The sequence below is a fragment of the Dermacentor andersoni genome, chromosome 5 (assembly GCF_023375885.2).
Source record: "Dermacentor andersoni chromosome 5, qqDerAnde1_hic_scaffold, whole genome shotgun sequence".
NCBI classification, from domain to species: Eukaryota; Metazoa; Arthropoda; class Arachnida; order Ixodida; family Ixodidae; genus Dermacentor; species Dermacentor andersoni.
In genome coordinates this window covers 32,552,882-32,559,675 of record NC_092818.1, presented here as the reverse complement: position 1 = coordinate 32,559,675, position 6,794 = coordinate 32,552,882, and the positions used below count along the sequence as shown (strand labels likewise).

The 6,794-nt window shown below is 47.8% G+C and overlaps 1 non-coding gene across 1 annotated transcript; it reads left to right on the top strand.

The window, feature by feature from the left end:
- The first annotated feature begins 281 nt into the window (after positions 1 to 281).
- LOC126519939 (U2 spliceosomal RNA) lies at positions 282 to 476 on the top strand. The gene has a single exon (XR_007596719.1). It is a non-coding gene; the product is annotated as a U2 spliceosomal RNA (small nuclear RNA).
- The last annotated feature ends 6,318 nt before the right edge of the window (positions 477 to 6,794 follow it).

Here is a 6,794-nt window from a genome sequence, read left to right as displayed (position 1 = left end):
TTCCTCCTGTGTAGTAATTATCGTGAGGTCGGCCGGAAACTACAAGCGGTCGCACACAACACAGGCCACAGAAAATTGATTCCACACAAGCTCCCTCTGAAACCTGCCCGTTGTTCAGCGGAAAAGTTCTTAGTTCGCTGGGTCGAGACCACATGGACAGTTCGCATTTCTTTGAGCCTCGCGGTTCTGGCGGGCAGCACCCTCACGGGACCGCCACTACGGGAGAGCGTATGGAAAGGATAGGAGATATTCAAGCGCTTGAAAGGCCGACAAAGAGGACGATGCCAACGTAGACATGGCAGACGTGGGTCAAAGTGTAGTATCTGTTCTTACCAGCTTAATACCTGATAGAGGTTCTATTTGAAAGTGAGATATGAAACTTACTTTTTCCAAATTGGCGTAGTGGTCAAATCCTGTTTGACCTCCGCTGTGCGTCGGCCCGGTACTGCAGTACCTTCTGGATTGTCCTATGACTGTGGGAAAATTCTCGATCTACACGGCTCGATAGACAAACGCAATTTTTTCCAGGAGCTAGCTATATGCTGCTTCGCTCAGAAAGTGCCAGGAAAATGCCTAGTCAGGACTTTGTAACATTCATTGCAACCTCCAGCACGTTAAAACTCTATCAAAAAGCAATTATTCACTGGGTGACGGAGTAGTTGAAAAAGTGACCACAAGATTTACCGAACATGCCAATTTACAAAAGGAGCACTATTGTCAGGGTAAGCGCTAGCACGAGGAGGGAGATTTAAATATTCTCCGAACGCTAAAGTTCACTCATTTCATTACAATACAGATGGTGGGTCTCTTTCGAATATTAATTTTCCAATGAAATGTTGCATAGTTTCAGTGAGCCTGCTGGAAATGGCATACAATACACATATGCAAAGATCTGGGAAAGCGCAAGGCCATTTTACTTACATTGTCAGCACTTATCGAGATTTACAAATGGAATAATACCAAGGACTTCAGCAACAATATTACTAAAGTCCTTGTTGTATGGTTGTTTTGCAAACACACGCATTTAAAAACACAAAACAACCTTCCATTGGAGCATGAAATATGAAGGAATTGAGTTTATTGTGCTATCTGCTCATTGGCCAAATCAATGGGAATGTTTCTAAGCTTCGCAATTATGAAAAAAGCTTGGCTATACCGGCAGCACCAATGCCTGTCATATTTCTTACAGCCCAACATAGCATCAATCTAACATAGGCAAGGCCTCAGAACGGATATGTGCGTTAAAGCTACGCTTAACATACAGCCTGAATAATCGCACGAATGATGAGTCAAAGTTGCCAAAGAATTGAAATAACTTTTTTTTGTAAATAAAACTACTAACACACCACTACATATCTGAAACCTTTCTAACCCTTTGTGGTTGTCTCCTATCACACATTGGTAACTTCATGACTGAGGGAGCACCTTTGGAAAATTTAGCGTGTTAACCTTGAACTCAGATTTGGTGTCTGTAATTAGGAGGTAAGGTAAAAAATACTAACAAATACATGCTGCAGTGAAACTTCGTTATAACGAAATGGGCTATAACGAATTCTCGAACATAATAGAATTAAATTGTCTAAAAACTTTTTGTATATATCCAGGTTTCAAACCTTGTTTCTACGAAGTAGTTAACCTGCCGAGAGATATACCAAACTTAATTGCTCTTCGAAACAAGAAATGCCTGACTGCTACAATTTAATACGTCGCTTTCGACGGGGTAGAGCCCACATTGAGTGCCAATGATTAAAATTCTTGCGTACTTGCATTGAATGCACCGCCGAGCAGTGGCCCTCACCGGGGTGCCGAACCAAAACCGTAACGGTACCCGAATTTTTGGCAGGAACCGTGTCTGAACCGAGCCCGTCTTTTTTCCGCCATTTTGGAACTGAATCCGAACCGGAATGAATCGAAGAAACAGATCACAACCAGTTCGGGAACGGAGATTTCGAGTAGAGCAGTCTGGGTAAAGAATAACTTTATTTACTGGGAGCACTGTTGAGAAAAATGGGAGACGCTGCTGATAGAAAATGCGGCATTATCGTCCATCCACGCCTTATACATCCTCATAGAAGTGTCATAAGTAGTAAAAGCAAGTTCATTTTCGTCAAGTTATCAGCGTGTTATGGTTACCATCTGTCACAAGAAAACGGCGCACATATGAAAATGTTTACGTGGTTTGAATAAACACGCTGGCGTGCGCCATAGAGGTCTCCAGAACGATGAGAAGAAATCGACTCGCGGCCGCCGGAGAGCGTGTAGCCTTTTAAACAGTGTTAAGTGGATCCATCTCGACTTTTCCTCGTTGGTGGCGGTGTCGCGTTATAGAAAACCGACTCGAACGCCTTGGGACTTGTTTACGCGGCTCGCCAATAGCGACGCGCGTTTCGACGGGAGAGTGAGAAAAAACGCTGTTCTACAGTGGCTGCTATGTGTATGCGCCCCACTGCTTTCGCGTGAATTGATTAACAGATGTGGCACGCTGTACAAGCGAAGGATGATTAGCACTGTTGACCAAATTCCTAGCTTTTAAGAAGTTGAGGAAATGCTTCCACTCGACTCGTTGGTCAACACCGCCGAAAAGGTGCCGAGCAAAACAGCATCTGGTGACCATATTGGGGCGTCTTGGTGGGATAGTCGGCGGCGATTGAGTACAATTAATAGCGGCAGCGGAATATGCCTCCAGTAGTTGCCGAGCTGCGGATGAACTTGAGGCCTTCGTTATTGAAAGATGATTGCCCGTAACCACCTAACGACAGTTCATTGAAAGTCGAAGAAGTACAGAACTTTAGATGACTTCGAGCAGGTGCCTAGAATAAGCAAGCATTCCAATATACTGAACTATTGGGAGAAAGAAAAGTCGTGATGCCCAGACCTGTATTTCCTCGCCACATTAGCACTTTCGGTACCACCCACACAAGTTATCGTCGAGAGGGCATTTTCAGGTTTAGGTTCATCCTTTCTAGTCATTGAACGAGCTTCAATCCAATAACCCTTGACGACATACTCTTCTGTCGTTTTTTTTTATTCTGCCAAATAATAATTTCCAGCAGCATTGACAGAGCACACAATAATATGTTTTGTAGCGGCAGATGTGCCGCATTATGCTTATTGGTAATGATACAATCCAACAATAACTTCTAAGCTAACAGTGCTTGCGCAAGAAGATAGGCTGGAATGTTATTTTTGAGCTGAAAACAAATTTGCACGAATAAAATTGATAACGGTTATACGCGCGAAATAATTACGTCGTATATCTGTAATAGTGTTTTATTATGAGCTGAGAAACACCACATAAACAGCAGCCTAGCAGCAACGAACAGCCCGAGCTCTCTTGCAAATCACAGCGCGGGCTGTCGTCGTCGTCTTCGAGCTGCTATCGGGAACACGAGGTGCGTCCGCTTCATTACATTGGCACCAGGTGTAAAACGGAGCCATCCTGGAGACTCAGGGAACAGGGAAGATGACGGGGTCGAAATAAGGCTTCAGCCGGCTAACATGCACTGTCTCGCGACCTCGACAACGAAGGTCTGGCGATGTTGTGACAGGCTCAACGATATAGTTCACAGAGAAGAAGGCGTCGATGATCCGGTACGGACTGTGGTACTGCGCAAGTGGTTGAGAAGAAAGGTCGGACATGTGAGGCGGTGTCCATAGCCAAACAAGGGAGCCAGCAGGGAAGGTGAGCGCGGCCTGATGACTGTCGCTTCTTGTCTTCTGACGTCCCTGATCTTCGCTGGTGAACGAACGAACCAGCCAGCGGCAATGTTCAGCGTTCGGGCGACTTCTGAAATAGTTGTGCACTCGGAAGCGTCACGTTGGTAGGGCAGGATAGCATCCAGTAAACACGAAGGCTCACGCCCATACTAGAGAAAGAAAGGTGAAATACCAGTGGTTGCTTGTGTAGCGGTGCTATAAGCGAAAGTAATGAACGGGAGTACGGTGTCCCAATTAGTATGGTTGAACGAGAGGTACATCCTCAACATGAACCCAGAGTTCTGTTGAAGCGCTCCGTGAGACCACCCATTTGGGGGTGATACGCGGTCGACTTCCCGTGAATGATCTGGCACTCGCGAAGGAGGTATTGTATTGCTTCTGACAAGAAGACATGATCCCTCTCGCTGAGTTGTTCTCGAGGAGCACCGTGGCGAAGGATGAAGTTGCGAAGAATGAACATCGCAACGTCGCGCGGTCTCGGCGTACCGCGTCAGGTGATCGAAGACGCTGGGCTTACTGTCGTGTAACGGGAGAAGGGGAAACCCGGTGCGTTGGTGGTGGGGGTGGCCATGCGACAGCGGCAGCATAGTTGAGCGGCGGACGTGTGACACGCGACCGAGGGTGACCCGCTTCGGGAAGTCGGCACAAGAGAGTGGTGCCGTCGGAGATGCGAATAACGGCGGGTAAACATAGGAGAGTGGTGCGGTCACAGGAGCTGGCGGGCTAACGGGGGCAAGTGCATAAGATATTTGGGCACGGATGGCTTATTGCATGGCCGGAGACAGTGTTCGGGTAGGCTTCTGGCTGGGAGGGAGCAGCGACAGCTGGCGGGCCACTTGCTCGCGAATGAAATCCTTGAGCTGAAGGACGAGAGCAGAAGGACTGGTATGGTCAGCGGCAAGTGCAATGGCCGAGAATAAGTCTCAGACGTTTTGGCGGGCGATATTACGTTGGCGAAGCAATTCGTCGAAACTCTGACAGAGGTTAAAGAGTACGGCGACGCTGGTTTGGCTCTTGGTGAGCAGCATTTCAAACGCGTCGACCTCAATATCCTTCAGAATATGGTTGATCTACTCGTCCTCCGCCATCGTTGGTTTGACACGGCTGCAAATATCCAACAGCTAGGGAAAGTCTCACCCGGTGCCCGGTCACTGGCGTCGACGCTGTTCGGCGCGTAGCTTGCGGACAGCGGGGCGGCCAAACACTTCGGTGACATGTGTTTTGAATGTTAACCAATTGGAAATGTCACATTCGGGATTCTTAAACCATAGATTTGTGACGTCAGCAAGGTAAAAGATGACGTTATTCAGTTCAGACTAGTAGTTCCACTTCTTGCGAGCGCTTACACGTTCATAGGAAGACAGCCAGTCTTCCACGTCATGTTCTCCGGCCCCGCGAAAGATGGCCGGGTCGTGCTGACGGACAACGCCGGCGCAAGTGACAGGGGCAGCCATGTGTACACTCCGTGCAGAGGTCGCATCAGTCATGGAGTGGTGGGTAACGCTCATTTGCGGAGCGCCAGGGTGACTTGAGGTATTCCAGCAATCTCCACCAAATGTTGTGGTGTCACAGCACGGGTCTTCGTCATCGTCTCCGAGCTGCTATCGGAAGCACGAGGCACGTTCGCTAGATTACATATCCGATAAAATTCTGCAGGAAATATTTACTACAAGAAATACCCCTTAAATATGTGAAAGATAGAATGTCCGCACTCGAAGTAGAAGAAATGCACAAAACTGATAAAGGTAAAGTGCTTAGTGAGCCTGCAAATAAAATTTGTTAAAACTCTTGTATATGGCTAAACAGGGTACCTTATTCTTTCTAAAAGAGCTTTAAGCTCGCTGACCATTGTCAATACTTAATTGCGCCATTTGCTTTTATATTCATGGTTTCCTACCTTCTTCATTCTCGAGCATAGGAAAGCCGTTGACGGCTCTTCAGAGCTGTAATTTCTAGTTTCTTTATTTTGGTGCTGTTCCTCGCGTCTGAAGATATTGCTACGAGGTAAACACAGTCAGACATGTATTTACAGAACATTTACAATAATTATATCAGCTGACAAAATGGTAGACAGCACGCGAAGACCAGAACATCGTCTTCTTCCGACGATGACTAAAACATCTTCTTCGTCAGCGTGTCACATGATCCCCGGTGGCTGAAGCGCCGGCTCGGTGCTGCTTACGAGGCGGGCGAGTGATACAACTTAAGACGGGCGACGTGGACCACGTCGGAGCGATGCTGAGCCACGGTTGGCTGAGCCACGGTTGGTTTCGTACGTGACCTCAGCTACTTGACGCAAGACACGGTAAGGCCCGGAGTAGCGTGAAAGTAATTTGTCCGAGAGGCCAACGCGTCGTGATGGCGCCCAAAGGAGAACCAGGGCGCCCAGTGTGTAATGGACATTACGATGGCGGGCGTCATATAAGTGCCGCTGATTATCCTGCGACTCCACAAGTCGACGTTGGGCAATATGGCGTGCTGCTTGTGCTTTGAGGATGGCTTCACGGGCGTACTCGGATGCGGAATTCAGACTAGCAGGCGAAACGGTGTCGCGGCCAAACAAAAGGAAGAATGGAGAGAAGCCTGCGGTATCATGACAAGACGAATTATAGGCGAAAGTACCGAACGGCAGCGCAACGTCCCAGTCACGATGGTCATCAGAGACATACATGCACAGCATGCAAGTAAGGGTGTGGTTAAGGTGCTCGGTTAGAACGTTCGTTTGTGGATGGTGAGCAGTGGCAAGTTTGTGTTTAGTCACGCACGGGTGTACAATGCCATTGACAACTTTAGAAGGAAAGTAGCCGCCTGGGTCGGTGAGGAGCTGTCAATGGGCGCCATGGTGAAGGATGACGTTTTCTAGGAGGAAGTCGGCGACATTGGTTGCACAGCTTGTGGGAAGAACCCGTGTGATTGCATATGGGATGGCGTAGTCTGTTGCTACAGCAATCCACTTATTTCCCGAAGCAAACGTAGGAAAAGGGCCTAAAAGATTACACATACACGGAAGTATGGTTCCTATGGTACGTCAAGTGGTTGAAGTCGACCAGCAGAGAGCGTGGTCGGCTTTTTGCGTC